Below are 19,593 nucleotides of genomic sequence, written 5' to 3' on the forward strand. Positions count from 1 at the left end.
GATTAGGACTGTCAGAGGATACAGCAGGATTTAGATTGTTTGGAGACTTGGGTGGAGAAATGGCAGATGGAGTTGTGGTAGTATGTATTAGGGGTCATGTGGGACTGTGAAGCCGTGATGCTATTGGCTGACAGATCCTGGGTCCTGGTTGGATGTTGACTCCTAGCTCTGCCCTGAAGGCGGAGTATAAGAACCCGAGCTTCTCCCCGCCGCTCCATTCTGTTGCTGAACTGCTGGGGACAAGTCTCGCTTAATAAAGCCTCATCGACTTCATCTCTACTCGTCTCTCTCGTAAGTCATTGTGCGCTACAATTTATTAAGCGAGCTTAAAGGACTATGGAGCTCCGGATCGCTCCGGAATGCCTGCGGATCAGCCCCCACGCAGCGAACTCGGCAGCAGTCTTTAAACACTGGCAAGCTTGTTTTGAAGGCTACCTCCGAACGGCCCCCGGCCGGATCACAGAAGACCAGAAACTGCAGGTCCTGCATTCGAGGGTGAGCCCGGAAATTTACCCTCTCATAGAAGACGCAGAGGATTTCCCGACGGCGCTCGCAGCACTGAAGAGCATCTACGTTCGCCCCGTGAACCAGGTCTACGCACGCTACCAACTCGCAACGAGACGGCAAAGTCCCGGAGAATCGTTAGAAGAATTCTACGCCGCGCTGCTAATTTTGGGACGGGGCTGCAGCTGCCCGCCGGTGAACGCGATTGAACACACGGACATGCTAATTCGCGATGCGTTTGTGGCAGGTATGAACTCTCCCCAAATCCGCCAAAGACTTTTAGAAAAAGAGTCGGTAGGACTCTCAGAGGCACGGGCCATCGCAGCATCCCTAGATGTGGCCTCGCAAAACGCCCGCGCCTACGGCCCCGACCGCGCGGCAGCCCCTTGGGCTCCGTGGACCACCGTCGCGACAAACCCCGCCCCCCCCCCCCCCCATCCCTCACAGGCTTGCGCGGTTAAAGCACCAGATCACCCCGGGGGGGTCCGCTGCTATCTCTGCGGGCAAGCGAAATACCCCCGGCAGCGCTGCCTGGCCCGCGCAGCTGTTTGCAAAAGCTGCGGCAAGAAGGGCCATTATGCGGCTGTGTGCCGGTCCCGGGGGGTCGCCGCAATCCCCGGAGAAGAACAAGCCCAGCGCATCCCAAACGCTCCCCAACCCCCCGCCCAGCGCCCCATGTGCGACCCGCGGGCGCCGCCATTTTGGGTCCCAGGCACCACGAGGGGAGGATGGGCGCCGCCATCTTGTGACTCCCCAGCCACGTTCGATTCATGGGGCGGCCATTTTGTCCACCCCCGACCACGTGCGATCCATGGGGGCGGCCATTTTGTCCACCCCCGGCCGCGTGCGATTCATGGACGCCGCCATCTTGGATGACAACAAAGGACCCCAGCATCGACGGCTCCACGGGGTCCGAAGAAGACGCCGAGACACTACGACCACGACTGGCCTCGGTGATGCTGGATCAATCACGGCCCCGGACGCTCCAGACGACGACCACAACGGTGCTGATCAACGGACGTGAGACACCATGCCTGATCGACTCCGAGAGCACCGTAAGTTCCATTCACCCAGACACGGTAAGACGCTGTTTTCTGACCATCCATCCAAGTACGCAAAAGATTTCCCTAGCTGCAGGATCCCACTCCGTAGAGATCAAAGGGTTCTCCATCGCGAACCTAACGGTGCAAGGGAGGGAGTTTAAAAACTACAGGCTCTACGTCCTTCCCCAACTCTGCGCGCCCACATTACTGGGATTAGATTTCCAGTGTAACCTGCAGAGCCTAACATTTCAATTCGGCGGCCCAATACCCCCACTCACTATCTGCGGCCTCGCAACTCTCAAGGTTGAATCGCCGTCCTTGTTTGCAAACCTCACCCCGGATTGCAAACCCATCGCCACTAGGAGCAGACGGTACAGCGCCCAGGACCGGATATTTATTCGGTCTGAAGTCCAGCGGTTGCTGAAGGAAGGCATAATCCAGGCCAGCAATGGTCCCTGGAGAGCACAGGTGGTAGTAGTAAAGACCGGGGAAAAGCAAAGGATGGTCATAGACTATAGCCAGACCATCAACAGGTACACACAGCTAGATGCGTACCCTCTCCCCCGCATATCCGACATGGTAAATCGGATTGCCCAGTATAAGGTTTTCTCCACCGTAGACCTCAGGTCCGCCTACCACCAGCTCCCCATCCGCCCAAGTGACCGCAAGTACACAGCCTTCGAGGCAGACGGGCGTCTATACCACTTCCTAAGGGTCCCATTTGGTGTCACGAACGGGGTCTCGGTCTTCCAACGGGAGATGGACCGAATGGTTGACCAGCACGGGTTGCAGGCTACGTTCCCGTATCTCGACAACGTAACCATCTGCGGCCACGATCAGCAGGACCACGACGCCAACCTCCAAAAATTCCTCCAGACCGCTAACGCCTTGAACCTCACATACAACGAGGAAAAGTGCATTTTTAGCACAAACCGGCTGGCCATCCTGGGATACGTAGTGCGCAATGGGATAATAGGCCCCGACCCTGAACGCATGCGCCCCCTCATGGAATTTCCCCTCCCCCACTGCTCCAAAGCCCTGAAACGTTGCCTGGGGTTCTTTTCATATTACGCCCAGTGGGTCCCCCAGTATGCAGACAAGGCCCGCCCGCTAATACAGACCACTACCTTCCCCCTGTCGACAGAGGCTCGCCAGGCCTTCAGCCGCATCAAAGCGGATATCGCAAAGGCCACGATGCGCGCCATCGACGAGTCCCTTCCCTTCCAGGTCGAGAGCGACGCCTCCAACGTAGCTCTGGCGGCCACCCTTAACCAAGCGGGCAGACCCGTGGCCTTTTTCTCCCGAACCCTCCACGCCTCAGAAATCCGCCACTCCTCAGTGGAAAAGGAAGCCCAAGCCATAGTGGAAGCTGTGCGACATTGGAGGCATTACCTGGCCGGCAGGAGATTTTCTCTCCTCACCGAACAACGGTCGGTAGCCTTCATGTTCGATAATGCACAGCGGGGCAAAATTAAAAATGACAAGATCTTAAGGTGGAGGATCGAGCTCTCCACCTTCAACTACGAGATCTTGTACCGTCCCGGAAAGCTGAATGAGCCGTCCAATGCCCTATCCCACGGCACATGTGCGAATGCACAAATAGACCGTCTCCAAGCCCTCCACGAGGACCTCTGCCACCCGGGGGTCACTCGGTTCTACCATTTTAGAAAGTCCCGCAGCCTCCCCTACTCTGTGGAGGAGGTCCGTACAGTCACCAGGAACTGCCACATCTGCGCGGAGTGCAAACCGTACTTTTTCAGGCCGGATAGAGCGCACCTGATCAAGGCTTCCCGCCCCTTTGAACGCCTCAGTCTGGATTTCAAAGGGCCCCTCCCCTCCACCGACCGCAACACATACTTCCTGAACGTGGTGGACGAGTACTCCCGTTTCCCCTTCGCCATCCCCTGCCCCGACATGACAGCGGCCACAGTCATTAAAGCCCTTAGCACCATATTCACACTGTTCGGTTGCCCTGCATATATCCATAGTGACAGGGGGTCCTCCTTCATGAGTGACGAGCTGCGCCAGTTCCTGCTCAGCAAGGGCATAGCCTCGAGCAGGACGACCAGCTACAACCCCCGGGGGAAACGGGCAAGTAGAGCGGGAGAACGGCACGGTCTGGAAGACCGTCCTACTGGCCCTACGGTCCAGGGATCTCCCAATTTCCCGGTGGCAGGAGGTCCTCCCGGACGCTCTCCACTCCATCCGGTCGCTGCTGTGTACCACCACTAACCAAACGCCTCATGAGCGCCTCCTTGCCTTCCCCAGGAAGTCCTCCTCCAGAACGTCGCTGCCGACCTGGCTGGCGGCCCCAGGACCCATCTTGCTCCGGAAACATGTGCGGGCGCACAAGTTGGACCCGTTGGTCAAGAGGGTTCACCTCCTCCACGCGAACCTGCAGTACGCCACGTGGCGTACCCCGACGGCCGACAGGACACGGTCTCCCTGCGAGACCTGGCGCCCGCCGGCAACACACACACCCCCCCGACACCGATCATCCCCTCCCTGCCACGGGCGCACCCCGCAACCGCCCCCTTCCCGGGAGGATCGGTCCTCGTCCCGTGTCCGCCCAGGAGTGAAACAGGAACAAACACCGAAACGCTCCCGGAGACGGCAACGCCGGAACAAGCACCTGCACCACCACCGGGGCTGAGGCGATCGACGAGGAAGACCAGACCGCCCGCTCGACTCGTGGCATCAGCGTGACACCAAGAATGTTGTTGGACTCTAACAAAAAAAAAAAAAAAAAAAAAAAAAAAATTTCTCTTACTAAAACTGTAATGACATGCTCGACATTTTCCTCCCAGGACCAGCCTTGTAAACCCCTACCACCATGCGAACCACCACCCCGCCGGGTTCATTTTTAACAAGGGGTGAATGTGGTAGTATGTATTAGGGGTCATGTGGGACTGTGAAGCCGTGATGCTATTGGCTGACAGATCCCGGGTCCTGGTTGGCTGTTGACTCCTAGCTCCGCCCTGAAGGCGGAGTATAAGAACCCGAGCTTCTCCCCGCCGCACCATTCTGTTGCTGAACTGCTGGGGACAAGTCTCGCTTAATAAAGCCTCATCGACTTCATCTCTACTCGTCTCTCTCGTAAGTCATTGTGCGCTACAGGAGTTGAATCCGTACAAATGTGAGGTAATGCATTTTGGAAAGTCTAATACAGGTAGGGAATATACAGTGAATGGTAGAACCCTCAAGAGTATTGACAGTCAGAGAGATCTAGGTGTACAGGTCCACAGGTCACTGAAAGTGGCAACACAGGTGGTGAAGGTAGTCAAGAAGGCATAAGGCATGCTTGCCTTCATTGGCCGGGACATTGAGTATAAAAACTGGCAAGTCATGTTGCAGCTGTATCGAACCTTAGTTAGGCCACACTTGGAGTATAGTGTTCTATTCTGGTCGCCACACTACCAGAAGGATGTGGAGGCTTTGGAGAGGGTGCAGAAGAGATTTACTAGGATGTTGCCTGGTATGGAGGGCATTAGCTATGAGGAGAGGTTGAATAAACTCGGTTTGTTCTCACTGGAACAGCAGAGGTTGAGGGGTGACCTGGTAGAGGTCTACAAAATTATGAGGGGCACAGCAGAGCGGATAGTCAGAGGCTTTTTCCCAGGGTAGAGGGGTCAATTACTAGGGGGCATAGGTTTAAGGTGCGAGGGGCAAGGTTTAGAGGAGATGTATGAGGCAAGTTTTTTTACACAGAGGGTAGTGGGTGCCTGGAACTCGCTGCCGGAAGAGGGAGCAGGGACGATAGTGACGTTTAAGGGGCGTCTTGACAAATACATGAATTGGATGGGAATAGAGGGATACGGACCCAGAAGTGTAGAAGATTTTAGTTTAGTCGGGCGGCATGATCGGCGCAGGCTTGGAGGGCCAAAGGCCTGTTCCTGTGCTGTACTTTTCTTTGTTCTTTATCCACCTAGCCTGCACATTTTAGCATACTCCACACAGACAGTGATCCAGGTCCGGGATTCGAACCCGGGTCCTCAGTGCTGTAGTCTCAGTGCTAACCACTGTGCAACATGCCGCCCTTTCCAGCAAGTTAGTTAAACATGATTTTCCCTTAATGAATCCATGCTGGCCTTCCTTAGTTATCGGCACTTGTCTAAGTGTCTATTAATTTTTTCTCAAAATACAGTTTCCTGAAGTTTCCCTGCCACTGAAGTCAACTGACTGGTTAGAGTCATAGAAGTTACAGTGCAGAATGAGGCCATTCGAGTCCGCACCGGCCCTTGGAAAGAGCACCCTACCTAAGCCCACGCCCCCACCTTATCCCCGAACCCCACCTAACCTTATGGACACTAAGGGGAGATTTACCGTGGCCAATCCACCTAACCTGTACATCTTTGGACTGTGGGAGGAAACTGATCATCCCGAGGAAACCCACGCAGTCATGGATGGAAAGTGAAAACTCCAAACAGACAAGTCACCTGAGGCTGGAATTGATCCCGGGTCCCGTGAGGCAGCAGTGCTAACCACTATGCCACCGTGTCGACTTTATCCTTGCACCTCTTTTTGAACACATGATTCACACTTCTACAGTCCATTGACACCACCCCTGTGGCTAAGGAAGACTGGAACGTTATCACTGGTGCCTCTGCAATTTCCACTCTCACTTCCCTCAGTACCCTTGGATACATCTCATTTGGCCCTGGGACCTTGTCAACTTTAAGTAAAGATAGCCTCTCTAACACATCCTCCTTCCCCATTGTAAATGATTTGAGTGCATGAGGTACCTCCTCTCTCACCTCAACCTGGGAAGCATCTTCTTCCTTTGTAAAGACAGATGCAAAGTACTGATTTAATGCCTTCACTATTTTTCCTGTCTCCACAAGCAAGTCCCCTTTTCTATATTCCTAATCAGTCCTACTCATTCTTTTACCACCCTCTCATTGTTGATGTGGTCTTGAAGATCATGTTTGTGTCAGCTGTTCATGCCCCCTCCTTGCTCATCTTATTCATTTCTTCATTTCCCCTCTGATCAGTCTATGTTCAGCCTGATTCTCCATTTTCTACCCGACACCTGTTGTGCGCGCACATCTTCCTTTCCATCTGCAACTTTTTTTTTCTCTTGTCATGCATGGTGCTCTGGATTTATTTGTCCCCTTCAGGACATTGCCTGCAATACTTTTTCTTTGAAGGTGACTCATTGTTCTGCCACCATCTTTTCTGACAACATTCGATTCCAACTTGCTTCTCATCAAATTTGGCTTTCCCCCAATTAATTATCCTTGCTCTGGATTGTTCTTTGTCCTTTTCCATGGCCAACTAAAACCTTTTGATACAATGGTCATGCAGCCACCTGGGTTTGCCACTTCCCGATGTAAAATGGAGATCCGCAAAGACTGCAGGGAAATTCAGCACACACAGGCAAAAACTAGCAGGTGCAAAGTTTCCTGTGTATTAGACTTTGCAGAAGACCAGACAGCACTGAAACCAGCAGCCGCCTGCATACTAATGAGCGATCCCGGGAACAATTGAAACATTTAAGGTGAATAAGGCCAAACTAGACTCCTCGGCGCCAGCAGGAGCCAAGACAAAGGAAGGCCAACGGACACTTAGGGGCCGCCCAGCGATCAGGGAACAACTCCAGTATTAGAGAAATCGATCCAAGTGATCGGGACGAAGTCCAATCACTTGGAACCAGGTACAGGGTCCGCCCTGAACGGCGGGAAGCCCCTGGGGACTATAAAGTAGAGTCCCCAAGTTCAAATCGGTCTTCTTGGCAGGGTCACTCAGCAGCTCGAACTAACCCTTGACAGTGACCTGCCTCGCTGCCGCATCAACCAAGTAAGTCTCCAGTCAACGCACGCTACGAGATAGGCGCTCCTAGCTACCAGTCCATACCAGCTTTTGAATCCTGCAGTTTCAGAACCCGAACGAAAGGCCATTTGTTACCCTGACCTGGTGGGCCAGTCCAAAGCTAAGTATAGGCCTGTTAGTGATAGAGATAGTTATTAAGTAGAATTTATGCATGAGTAGCGATTGACTGTGTATAATAAATGTGTTTTGATTTGAATCTTACTAACTGGTGTGTTGAGTTATTGATCAGTACTTGAACTTGAACCTCGTGGCGGGATCATAAAGATACCTGGCGACTCTAGAGCAAAGGTTATAAAACAGAGCAAATTGAACCAACCAAAAGTTAGCAACAGTCACTGTCCCCTAAATGCTCTCCCATTGATATTTAAACCACCGAGGTCAACCCATTCCCCAGAACCATGCCCAACAGTGGCTGCCTTTTAAATAAAACACTTCCTAAGCAAAGAGGCAGTAGAGTACCCAGAGGCCCCAGAAACCACACTACTAGAGGACCTGAAAGGCACAAGCAGCAAGGAAGGGGGGCTATGTGGGAAAATATACGGACAGTTACTGGACAGAGCCCGAACACCACTGGACGAGACCAGACAAAAATGGGAGGACGAACTGGGGACGGAAGTAGGGTGGGGACTCTGGAGCGAAGCACTAAGCAGGGCTAACTCCACCTCCTCCTGCGCAAGGCTCAGCCTAATGCAGCTCAAATTGGTGCACAGCGCACACCTGACCAGAACTCGAATGAGCAAGTTCTTCACGGAGGTGGAGGATAACTGTGAACGGTGCCAGAGGGGCCTGGCCAACCACACCCACATGTTCTGGGCTTGTCCCAAACTTGCTGGGTTCTGGACAGCCTTCTCCGAAGCAATGTCCAAGGTTGTGGGGGTGAGGGTTAAGCCATGCCCGATAGTGGCAACCTTCGGGGTATCGGAGCAGCCAGAGCTACACATGGGGAAGGGGGCTTAATTCCCTTGCTTTCGCTTCCCTAATCACACGCTGGAGAATCCTGCTCAGCGGGCGATCAGCAGCACCACCCACAGCAGCACAGTTCGATTCCCTTAACAGCCTCCCCGAACAGGCACCGGAATGTGGCGACTAGGGACTTTTCACAGTAACTTCATTTGAAGGCTACTTGTGACAATAAGCGATTTTCATTTTTCATTTCATTTCAATTGTTTATATATATGAGAAATGCCAATAAAAAGATTTCAAGAAGAACAGTGCCTGCCATTTTATTGGATCAGAAACATACTGTTGCAGAGAATTATCTTGAACATATTCCAGGACCTCGCGCCTGTTTGCATTATTCCTATCCCAGTCGATATTTCGATAATTGAAGTCCCTCATTACAATTAATTCATGCACTTTTCCCTAATTTCTTCGAAAACCTGATTCTCTATATTCCTTTCACTAGTTGGTGGTCTATATACTACACCGATCAATGTTATTGCAGCCTCTTCATTCCTTACCTCTAGCCAGAGAGATTCCATTCTTGATCCCCATGGAACATCCTTTCTCTCCATTACTGTAATGCCACATCTTTAATCAATACTGCCAGGAGCCCCCCATCCCCTCATTTTCTTCTTTTCCTGTGTTTCCTAAACACCTTTTAACCCAGCCACATGTTGAACTGCTCAATCTTCCTATCCTAATGTTCACCAACATGTGGCACCAAGAGCAATCCTGAGATTTCTATACTTGAAGTGCTGCTTTTCAATTCCCTTTCTAACTCCCTAAAATCTGATTTCAGAATGTCATCCCTTTTCCTACCTAGATCATTGGTCCCAGTGTGGACAGCTACCTCTGGCTGTTCACCCTCCCCAAAATAATGTCCCGCAGCTGCTCTGTGACATCCTTGACCCTGGCACCAGGGAGGCAATATACCTTCCTGGAATCACATCTATGGGCGCAGAAATGCCTGTCTGCTCCCCTACCACTATAGCACTTCCACTCTTCCTCCTTCCCTCCCAGTGTGCGGCTTCGCCACCTGTGGTGTCACAAACTTAGCTCGTGCTGACATACCATCGCATTCACCAGTATCTAACAGGAAAAAACGGTTCGGGAGTGGGTCTCAGGGAATTCCTGCACTGCCGGTTTACCTTAGATCCTCTGGTGGTCACCCATTCCCTCTCTGCCTGTGCCGTTCTTAGCTGTAATGTGACCATCTCTCTAAAATTCCTATCCATGTAATCTTCAGCATTACTGGTGTACTACAGTTATTCTAGCCACTGCTTAAGTTCCGCAACCCGGAACTCAAGTATCTGCACCTGGTGACACTTTCTACAGATGTAGTCATCGAGGGCACTTTGTGCCTGCATGACGTCCCACATTCACAGAATGTACATTCCACATAGATGAGCTGAACTGACATACCTTTAACTTTATATAAAATGTTTTCTACAATAAGGACTAATATAGTAACTCACCTGTGACTCACCAATCATCTCCTCTTGTGCTCAATATGGAAAGTTCAACCAATCAATTTATGGGATTCCTGTCATGAATTTACACTGTCAGCTCTCTCTCTTAGCTGCTCTCTTTCTCCAAACACATGCTGCTTTATATGCTCTCTCTCTGAACTCCTGTTGCTTTATGGGCTCGCTCTCTGTTCAAACATCTGCTGTACTACTTGACATACTATTTGATTCCTGTTGGTCATGTTCTTTCACCATTTACCTGAATTTTCTAACAAGAGGTATCTTACCAAATGCTTTTTGAAATCGATACACACTATGTCTATTGCAATCAATCACTTCTTCAGTAAACCCTGAGTAAATCTATCAAACCCAACTTTACTAAGAAATTACAGCACAGATACAGGCCACAAAATTCAAGGTTCACGTTCCAATGCAGTACTGCTGCAATGTTGGACATGGCCATCCTTCGGATGAGACAGAGGTCCTGTCTTTCCTCTGATGTGGATGTAAAAGATTCCATGGCTTTTATTTTGAAGAACAGCAGGTGAGCTAATCCCTGTATCCTCACCAATATTTATTCTTTAATCAAGAACTCAACAACAGATTGTTTGATCATTATCAGACTGCTTTTTGTGGGAGATATACTGTGCACAAATTGGCTGCCGTGTTACATAGATTATAACAGCGACTACACTTCAAACGTACTTCACTGGTTGAAAAGAACTTTGGGATATCCGGTGGTTGTGAAAGGTGCTATACACAGGCAGGTCTGAGTTTGTTCTTTCATTTGGCCTGATTAGTCTATCATTGTTTCTGATACAGATGAGACTCTTCTCACCTTATTTCAACCGACCCTTCTATTCCTTTTCCATGTTGATCATATCTAGCTTCCTCTTTAATGCATCTCTATGCTATTTGCTTCAACTGCTCTGCATTGCAGTGGCTCCCAACCGTTTATATGTCACAGCATAGCGTTATACTATAAAACATTTTGAGGAACACCTCGTTTTTTCTCCAACTGAACTGTCCTCGAGCAAAGGCCGTTTATCTCCAAAACCTCCTAAACACACAACAAACCACCATCTAATACAATTTTCATTAATTCAAAAAGTTTAAAATAAAAGCCTCATCAACAGTTGCATGTCAAATACAATGTTTTTATTGAAAATGTACACAATTTGAAAGTGTTTCTCATGAGAAATTTCAATTGTTTTCAGTTTTTTAAAAAAGCCCGTGTTTCTCAGTGTGAGCAGCATTTTACCGTCAACGTTCATATGACACTGTGAGCAGTCTCTTGATCTGGAGAGGAACTGATGACAGGGCAACCTCAGGTCTTGCTCCACTGACGGGTGGAGGCTCCCTCCTTTTGTTTTTTTACATAATTCAGTGTTGATAATACCAACTCACAAAGATAGGTTGTGACAAATGGTAAGAGTACTGCTATCGCCATCTGAAATAGATGGATACTGTACCGCAAGCAGATTTGTGTTCAGAGGCATCTCTGCAAACTTCAGCTTCAGTGTACGATCCATCCTGAGCTCTATCATTAAAAGAGCAAGCGGAATTTGCAATGTCTTTGATGATTCGCAAGAAAGTGAATAGATCATGTACCCAGGCAAAGTCTTCCATACTCGTGGAGGGGAAGTAGCATTCAAACTTCTCTTGTAATGATTTAAGATCTGTGGAGAGGAGGTTAAGTATGGTTTTGCCAAGGAGGATTCGCTGATGCCAGCTTGAACATCTCAATCAACCCACTTGTCATTTTTCCTGCCAATCTGAAGTTTTAATCTGAAGCTTTGAAGTTGATCTGTGTCAGTCAGGATGCGCTCATTTTCCCTTGCATTTTAACATTCAGCTCATTCAGATGGCTGAATATATCTGAAAGATATGAAAGCTTAATGCATGAAGAATCATCCCATATTAAATCTTGTGTGGCAACTCAGGCAGAGCTGAAGACACTTTCAGCGCATTACGGAGCTCATAAACAGGAGGGAGGACCTTTGCCCAAGACAGCCATCGCACTTCTGGCTGCATGAATAAACTCTGGTACTCGGCTCTCATCTCTTCACACAATATAGTAACCAAGCGCGATTTCAAAGGATTGACTTCACATAATTCATGATTTTCACTGTTTGATCAGCAAGCTCAGGTGGCATTGTTTTGGAAACAAAGGTTTCATAGAGGAGGATACAGTGGCGGACCTGGATGTCAGGAGTCTGTTCTTTCACCTCACTCATAAATCCTTGACTTTTCCCATCATGAAAGCTGCTCTGTCAGCGCAGATGCTATTGCACTTGGTCCAGTTAAGATTGTTTTCCTTCAGATAAGCAGCTGTGACATGAAAGGTTTCTATCCAGTTGCATGACTTGGCAATTCTTAGCAAAAGAAGAAATTCTCTTTGATAGAATCCTCATCAACATACCTGCCATTGGCTAAGAGCTGGCAGTGTCCGCTAATATTTGTGGAGTCATCGATCGACAGGGCAAATTTTCTGTTCATTCCTGCCAACTGTCATTTGGTCAATACACTGTTTGATTGTATCAGAAAAAGAGACTTTATTGATTGTTTTGGCAGCATCAGCTCCCAATATTACATTCACACCACTTTAGCTTGCTGGCAGAATTGGGTTTTCAGTAATTTTATGCAGGTTCTTCGGTTGCACGATGAGATCAACCACCGGACAACTCACATACCGCGCATTATCTGAAACCCGCATATATGCCATCATATTGTCATGGGAGTGTCCCTTTAAGAAATGTTTTTGTCTTATCACATGGCTTCAGTGATGTCATTGTGTGGGTGGAGCTGGGCTGTGGCTCTGTGGGTTTTACTTTCGGTTTGAATTTGGACTGGGTTGAACTGCACAGGTTGAAAGAAGTGTCTCTCTACCTTTATTTTAAAAGCTGTTTCCAGACTGCTTGGTAACCTAAAAGAGATAATTGCTTTCTGGAAGGAATTCAAATCTCCTGATTGAAAAGGGGAACAGAATATCAATAACAAGTGAGAATGCAGGGTGCTGTGCCACACCTTTGAAAAGGGGTTTCTGGTTTCACTTGGATTTTGTTATTGAATTGGAGCAGTTAAGGGAGATTTCATTAAGGGTTATACAAAAATTACTGTAGCTGTGTGGGGTCTTTATGTTTGTAGTTGATAAAAATTCATGCTGTGTGTATTTATACAAGTTCTTAGAATAAAGCTTATTTTTTTGATTAAAAGCATCTAAGAATCATAGAATTTACAGTGCAGAAGGAGGCCATTCAGCCCATCGAGTCTGCACCGGCCCTTGAAAAGAGCACCCACACCTCCACCCTATCTCAGTAACCCCGCCTAACCTTTTTGGATGCTGAGGTCAATTTTATTATGGCCAATCCACCTAACCTGCACATCTTTCGACTGTGGGAGGAAACTGGAGCACCTAGAGGAAACCCACGCAGACGCCGCACAGTGACCCAAGCCGGGAATCAAACCTGGGACCCTGGAGCTATTAAGCAACGATGCTAAACACTGTGCTACCGTGCTGCCCCTAAGAAGTCTGTTGAATAAAAGGCAGGCTCTTGTGCTCATTGTAGCCAAAATCAATAAATAGTTACAGGTCAACCTTGGAGTCTTCTAAACCCCTGGCCCATAACAAAATGCTGATCTTACTTTACTCTTTGTTTAGGTGTTTGAAGTATTGTATATCCTTGCTGCAGAGCGACTGGTGTTTTGTGTTGAAATTACGCTTCAATTTACTTGGAACCATAACAGAATTTGAGAGCATCTCCCTGCAAATTAAGTGTTCCGAGACAGGGAAAGAGGCATTAACAATCCACAAAACGCAAAGGCCAAGTAGATGTTGCTGTACAGTGTGTACGAACATCGTTTTTTTCTCCTTTTGTCCACATCTGAATCAGAGCGGGATTCTTTTTTAAAATAAATTTAGAGTACCCAATTCATTTTTTTACCCAATTAAGGGGCAATTTAGCGTGGTCAATCCACCTACCCTGCACATCTTTGGGTTGTGGGGGTGAAACCCACGCAAACACGGGGAGAATGTGCAAACTCCACACGGATAGTGACCCAGAGCTGGGATCGAACCTGGGACCTCGGCGCCATGATGCAGCAGTGCTAACCACTGTGCCACCACGCTGCCCTCAGAGCGGGATTCTTAACATATTTTCCAGAACTTGTCCATGGAAAACTATGGTAAAATACACATTACATAATAAGTACCCTTTGGTTGCCTTTTCCAAGTTTTGGATTTAACATGCAAGTGGAAATGTCCCTTCTATGTTTACCTTACCAAACTTAGTCATACTTTTGAACACCACCAACAGGGCATCTCTCTGTTAGTCTTCTATTGTCTGAAGAAAGACAGCTTTACTGGTTCGATGTTTTCTGATAATTAAACTTCCCTTCAACAAAAATGTGATGACTGTCCCTTTTTGCTATGTAGCTCAAAATTCTCACCAGTTGTATCGCTAATCATGACCTTTAAGAGTCTGCCCAAGGTGGATATTAGACTAACTGATCCAATGGTACTTGGCAGATCTTACCCTTCTTTTGGGAACAGTCATTTTCACATCTGATACCATGTACAATTTAGATATCGGAGGATTGAAAAATTGTCACCAGGGTCTCCGGCAGTTCCTCTCTAATTTCCTTTTGCAGCCCTGGGAGCTGCAGTCCGGGCCTAGTGATTTTGAATTCTGGTACTTTTCCCAAAGCTGATCTATTTTCTAGTTATCTCTAATAATTATATTATAGCCACTCTGGCAGACCTACATTATGGGGAAGAAGTGGGGTAGCGGTATTGTCACTAGACTAGTAATCCAGAGACCCAGAGTACTGCTCTGGGGTCACAGGTCCAAATCCCGCCACTGCAGATGGTGAATTTGAATTCAATAAATGTCTGAAATTAAAAGTTGAGTGATGACCATGAAACCATTGTCGATTGCGGTAAAAACCCATCTGGTTCACTAATGTCCTTTAGTAAAGGAAATCTGCCATCCTTACCTGGTCTGGCCTACATGTGATTCCAGACCCACAGCAATGTGGTTGGCACATGACCATCCCTCAAGGGCAATTAGGGATGGGCAATAAATGCTGGCACAGCCTGCGATGCCCATGTACCACGAACAAATTAAAAAAAAAAAATGGATACAAATATTTCAGACCAAGCAGGTTTTCAGGAGGGCGAGGTTAGGTAAATGCAAAATGTACTTGCCTAAATTTCAGGCCTGGTTTATTTTAACAACTGGGTCTTATTTAAACTGCGCCACATATTCCATTATATAACCCTAATTTGCATAACTCACCAGGTTTTCAACTCTTTTCAGCGGCCACCTTATTTACATACCTGCTAAAATTTGAATTGAGCCAAAATTAATTGTAAATGTGCATTTAGCTCTATTTGGACACACTGCCAACAAATGAAAGAAAAATCAAGCCTGTGATCTTGGAGAAAGTTGCATCTTTTTGCATATTGGTGTGATTAGATGCATTTGATGAATATGGCTATGAATAGAAAATGAAGAGTACTACACTTAAAGCTATATAAGAAAGGAAAACAGAAAAAGGTGGAATAATTAGCAGGTCTTCCAGTTTCTATAGAATGAGAAACATGACCTATCAGCAGAGTTCTGATCTGTAACATTAACTGTGTCTCCCTCTCCACAGATGTTGCCAAACCCACTGTGTATTTCTAGCATTTTGTTTTGTATTTCAGATTTCCAGCATTCACGGTATTATCCTTTTGTAAGAAAGAGCTTGGTTTTATAGAACACTTTCACAAACTAAGATTACAGAAGCTGATACTTAAATAGACAAAGAAACAACATCCTTTATTCAACAATTTCAACAGTTTCATCAGTAGATCCCCTGATTCCACAACAATGGGTGGATCAGAAGGAACGATTTGAAGAGGTACCTTTAAACTTCAGGACTACAGAGCAAGAACAATGAAAGGGAGTATCGATGAATTTGCCAATTTGCTCTGCGTTTTTAGTCAGCTAGGTTCCCCTTCAGGTTGTGAAAGGGGATTCACACACCAATAGTTAAATCTGGATTTTCTCTTTATTTTGCAAGAACATCATCCATGTTCTTGTTATCCCTGAGGCAGTACTAATAAAATCTGTGCTGCTTCAAAAGGAACGATAGATAGAAACAACTCATTCAAATAAAGTAATGTAGAAGAGGAACTAAGAGCATCATTTTAATCTAAGTAATCCTGAGGAATCACATTAATCTCCTTAACGCCCACTCCATTCCAATGAGATATTACAGGAGATGAGCAATAGAATACACTGCCTGTGGTGCAGAATGAGGCTAATGTGCAATGACACAGGATCCTCATTTTCCTTGTGCATGCCAAAGGCAAACCATTAATTTCAAGCTAGTGCTTGGAGTTAATCTGGCCAGATCAGAAATGACATTTGTAAATAAGATCCAACTGAGATGGCTAGCTTTACTAGAGTAAGCTAAAAATAGTAAGATCGTAACTGCATGAAATCAATTTAAACTATGACCACCAATTCAGCCCCTTCTAACATACAGGGCAGGATTTTCCCGTGATCTTCAGGAATCCACGCTGGACCAAATGGGGGACTCGAGTCCACACTTGACAGGAATCAGACCAGGGGAGGTATTTTCCTAGAGACGGCCTCCTAATTGGCCACCTTCACCATCTATTGTATGTGGACTTTGTTATATTACTTGGGAGTAATATATGTTACTCATTTGTTTATGCCGAGTTGAACTTAACTTTGATGATGAATACTCAAAGTCTTCCAGTAATAACAAATTATTTATTGAGTAACTAATCAATTTACTTGTGAGTTCGATTCTTTAATACTTTTACTAGTCGTCAAATTAAACAAGATAGTTTAGATTAACTATGAATATTATACTATGCACTCGGAGCGAACTATACTTATGTTCTCTAGCTACAACACACACGACACGAAGAGAGCGGGAAAACAGCTCTTGCGCCTCACAGCTATATTCGGTGAAGTGAGTAGTCCTGAGGCTGATAGGAGAACTCAGGGGGGTGTCAAAATAGAGATGTCCTTCAGAGGCAGAAAAATAATGATTGTATATGGACCAAGCAGATAGGCTCCTCAGATTAGAAAAGTTGCCACCATTTGGGCCATGGCTTTTGCTGTTAATGGTTCCCTCTTTGGTGATGGAGCCAATGGCCCCCCAGCCAGCTGCAGGGTGGCGGCCTCCCACCTGGTGTGGGAATGCTCCACTGCCATTGGACCTAAATGGGGCCTTCATTATTTAAATTGGATGCTCACTTCTGTTCAGCAGACAACTGATCCGTATCCTTACTTGCTTCCAGGAAACTTCTCCAATGACAGGAATGTGCCAGAGATTAGTCCTGAAGCAGCACTCCCTATTGTCCTGCCCCTCCTGCATCCAAGCTCACTATCCAGGTAAATTCTGTTCATACATTCCAGAAATGTCTTAATGTGGGATGTGAATGTTTTGAGATTTCCACGAGGAGCAAAGATTAAGCTGCCTCTGTGCATCTTGAACGGGGATGAATTACTAACTTGGCAGAAGCTACAGCCCCAAAAATAGACTACTTGGATCAGGCCCAAATTACAGTGTTGCACAACAAGTAGATTCCAATGCAGCTCTGTTGAAACCCTCCTCCACAAAGGTCACGATACAGTGAAGCTCTTAGGGACATATCATAATGCTATACAAATGCAAGTACTTATTTTTAACCTGCACTGAATTTCACATTGATGGAATAATCTGCATTTGGCAACATTAAATTTACAAATGTCCTTCTGTAGAATAAAAATATTCTTACAGCATGAATTCCTATTCATGGTATTTGCCGTCTGTGCAAAGTGGTTGGTTATTAAACAAGACCATTCCGTATTATAAAACAGTAAATTCTGGGAATACTCAAGAGGCTCAGGCTGCATCAAGGGGAGAGAAACAGAATTAACGTTTCAGGTTAATTAACCCTGTTTCTATCTCCACAGATGATGTTCAACTTGCTGAGTCTTTCCAGAATTTTCCATTTTCTTTCAGATCTCCAGCATTTGCTTTTCTATGTAATGACTATAATTGAAAACTGAAATATTAGTCCATTTAACTGCTGAGAAGTTTTAAACAAAACAAGTTATACATGCTAACCCTGAACAAAACTGCTTATCCATATTCTTAACTAATGCTTAAGCGCAAAGCTTAATTACTGCTGGGCAAACACAGTTTAAATGCTGCATTGGATGCTGGTTTACTTGTCCAGCTTGTGATTACATACTGGTAAAGTGATACTGGTATTCAGTTTCGACCTAGATTGCTCATGAGGCAACTTGGCTGCTAGTGTAACATCTGTTACGATTCTGTGGGGAACTGCAAACCAAATTAACCAAATTTATTTAAATGATCCCCAAATGGAGAAATCACCAAGAGGACTTTACTTTTTTGTTGCATTTTCCTCAATGCAAATTAAACATGAATCAACGGGGAAATGAAACTTCAAATAGAAAGGTAAATTTTATTTTAAATAGAGAATGCAACAAAGATATCCCTTACTCAACTACAAGCATTCACATCATTGCCAGCAGAAACATGGCACTACGTAGCTTCACAGTTCTAAAATATGCTGTTCTTTATTCAAGCAGGGTAGTTCAGACATCTTACCCGACAACACCTTTCATCATTGAGTCTCCACAGACACAATTATCATCAGCAAGGCACTTTTCCATGAACCCTCTCTCACTTGGGTCATGCCAGTTTTTTTTTTTGAAAATCATTTTATTGGGTCATGACAGTTCTGATGGTGCAGCTTTCCAGTGTTTCTTTTCAACCGACCAGCCAATAACAATTGGGTTTATGGTTTGGCCACTTCTGGGAAAACACCCGTAGTGTCTCCGAGCTAGTCATGTAGCTTTCCAGGTTGTAAATCATTTTAGACAGCTCGCACAGTGCCTCCAAGAACTGCACTGTAAACTCTATGTTTCTATGAACTCCTGTGGCTTTTTCTGCCAAAAAGAAAATCTGATCTCTTCCTCAGGGTGATTTACTTCTTCTCCTCACAAGAACTCTGTGTTCCTCTTTTTGTCTTTGTCTGTTTTTAATTTATATCTGTATATGTGCTTCCACCCTCCAGATCCTCTGATTGCATCTCTCCTCATGGTCTGCCAGCTACATGGCTTTTTTGAATCTTCCTTTCTATTAGCTCTGCTTGCATGTCAAGTGTCGCCAGGGCACACCAGTATTTCTTGTTATTGAAGAAATTTACTATTGATCCCTTTACAATTGAAGCAAACCCTTAAAGTCCTTTTCAAACATTTTTAAAAACACTGACCTATTCCAGTGTCCTTTTAAAGAAATTATCCATTTTCCTTGTTGTACTGCTCCCTGGTCAAATTGCATGTATCACTGCACTGTCCTGTGTTCCTGTAAAACCTGTTCATGGTGGAAATGTGCTGTGTTGTAAATGTTACACATTTTTACTATTAAAGGTCAGCCTAGCAAGTTTCACTCGTGAACAGACAGAAAGGTATTGAAAAGGCCTTCCAGGCAATATGGAACCAAGGGGCACCATGGTAGCACAGTGGTTAGCACAGCTTCTTCACAGCGCCAGGGTCCCAGTCTCGATTCCCGTTTGGGTCACTGTCTGTGTGGAGTCTGCACGTTCTCCCCGTGTCTGCGTGGGTTTCCTCCGGGTGCTCTGGTTTCCTCCCACAGTCCAAAGATGTGCAGGTTAGGTGGATTGGCCATTCTAAATTGCCCTTAGTCTCCAAAAAGGTTGGGTGGGTTATGGGGATAAAGGGGATGGGGGGGAAGCGTGGGGCATACGTAGG

The 19,593-nt window shown here is 46.5% G+C and overlaps 1 protein-coding gene and 1 long non-coding RNA gene across 6 annotated transcripts in view; one reads left to right on the forward strand and one right to left on the reverse strand.

The window, feature by feature from the left end:
- The window catches only part of dgkg (diacylglycerol kinase, gamma), a 985,082-nt gene that overhangs the window by 235,152 nt on the left and 730,337 nt on the right, over nucleotides 1-19,593 (reverse strand). The window lies entirely within an intron of this gene.
- The window catches only part of LOC140393306 (uncharacterized), a 149,038-nt gene that overhangs the window by 126,986 nt on the left and 2,459 nt on the right, over nucleotides 1-19,593 (forward strand). The window contains exons 1-2 of one of the 2 annotated variants that reach the window (XR_011935572.1): nucleotides 16,323-16,406; nucleotides 17,106-17,199. This is a non-coding gene — a long non-coding RNA (uncharacterized lncRNA). Of the gene's footprint in view, nucleotides 1-16,322; nucleotides 16,407-17,105; nucleotides 17,200-19,593 lie in introns of those variants that run through there. The other variant, XR_011935573.1, reaches the window with a different exon arrangement.

This window comes from Scyliorhinus torazame, chromosome 2 (assembly GCF_047496885.1).
Source record: "Scyliorhinus torazame isolate Kashiwa2021f chromosome 2, sScyTor2.1, whole genome shotgun sequence".
In the NCBI taxonomy this organism is placed as follows: domain Eukaryota; kingdom Metazoa; phylum Chordata; class Chondrichthyes; order Carcharhiniformes; family Scyliorhinidae; genus Scyliorhinus; species Scyliorhinus torazame.